Source organism: Adiantum capillus-veneris, chromosome 11, assembly GCF_014529385.1.
Source record: "Adiantum capillus-veneris isolate H3 chromosome 11, ASM1452938v2, whole genome shotgun sequence".
Taxonomy (NCBI): domain Eukaryota; kingdom Viridiplantae; phylum Streptophyta; class Polypodiopsida; order Polypodiales; family Pteridaceae; genus Adiantum; species Adiantum capillus-veneris.
In genome coordinates, this window is record NC_140941.1 from 87,678,505 (window position 1) to 87,679,839 (window position 1,335).

A 1,335-nucleotide genomic window follows, 5' to 3' on the forward strand; every position below is an offset into this window, starting at 1 on the left:
GCGGCTTATGCCGTAACACCTGGCACATACGGTGGATTGCGTGAACCCACAGCTTTAGCCTCTTCATGTCGAAGGCTCCGGTTGCTACTCCTCTTCCCGCTCTCGTGACGAGGAAATATCGATGTAGCCAAATAAATCCTCAAAATCCTTGCCGATGGGCTCTATAAACCTCCACCAACAACTGTGGATCTATCTTAGGCTGCTCTGACCAAGGATCCCTTGGAATGAATTGCATTGGCAAGGAAATAGAGTGAGGGGCCTGTGGTAAAGGGGCAAGAGGTGTATGAATAGGGTAATACCGAGACAAATATCTATTTAGAGCAGGCCAAAAAGGTGGACATGGTGGGAGGCTAAGCGCAAAAGAATGAGCCAGTGTCTCCGCCCAAAAACAGACTCTGCACCGCTCCCTACGAAGATGACGAACCATTCACTGCAAACGAGAGACATGAGCCTAGGCCTCAACACATTCATTAATATCTTGTGCCCAATCAAAAATATCAAAACCCTCTTGGACAATGTTCTTACCTCTGTCATTAGTCGGCGGCTCAGGCTAGCTCACCACAACTTGTTGAGTTGGTTGTTGTGTTAGCGCGTCATCAGATAGCCTTGACTTCCAACTCTGCATTTGACCTTCCAAAAAACAGTGCAGGTCCTGTTGCATTTCCACTACTAAGGCATCAAGATCATTCATATTGATAATCACATCACCAGGATGTGATGCTAAATAAGTGGCCAGGCTATTCTACATGCACAATTGAAGAAATTCATCTTGAACAGAAGCGACAAACACAAAGTTCGCCCCCCTCAAAGCCTGTATTTCATCAACCTGCTGTCGGGCCTCTACTATCCAATGCTGTGTTTTGAATTGTCAGCTCCGCATTGCGAGCCTGCAAGGCAACCACTTGCGTTTTGAGCTCGATAATGTGTGCCTCAATTGCTGGAGCTGGCCAAACCAAACGCAGAGACTCGACAATGCACTGCAAAAATGCTCCACACGCCTGGAGTTGATGTGAGGGACTTATGGCACTTATCTCCCAGGGTAGATCTGCTGGAATAGTCCCCCCTGCCGTGGCAATTGCTATATTAACACCATGATTTTTTGGTTGCGAGGAAGTGTCTGCACCTGCAGAGCCAATTCCAACCAGAGTGAAAGTTGCAGCCCGTTCCTGCATTCTTCACCGCCAGCGTGCAACTGCGGAATCCTTCAGCAGTCTGCCACACTGATTACGAATAATGTCGTAGGAAGAGGTGGTGTGGAAAGCAGGACTTCCTCCCGTCCTCACTTTCTGCTTGTTGATGTTCCTGTAGTGGCAATCTCCTGTGAACACTGCAGTT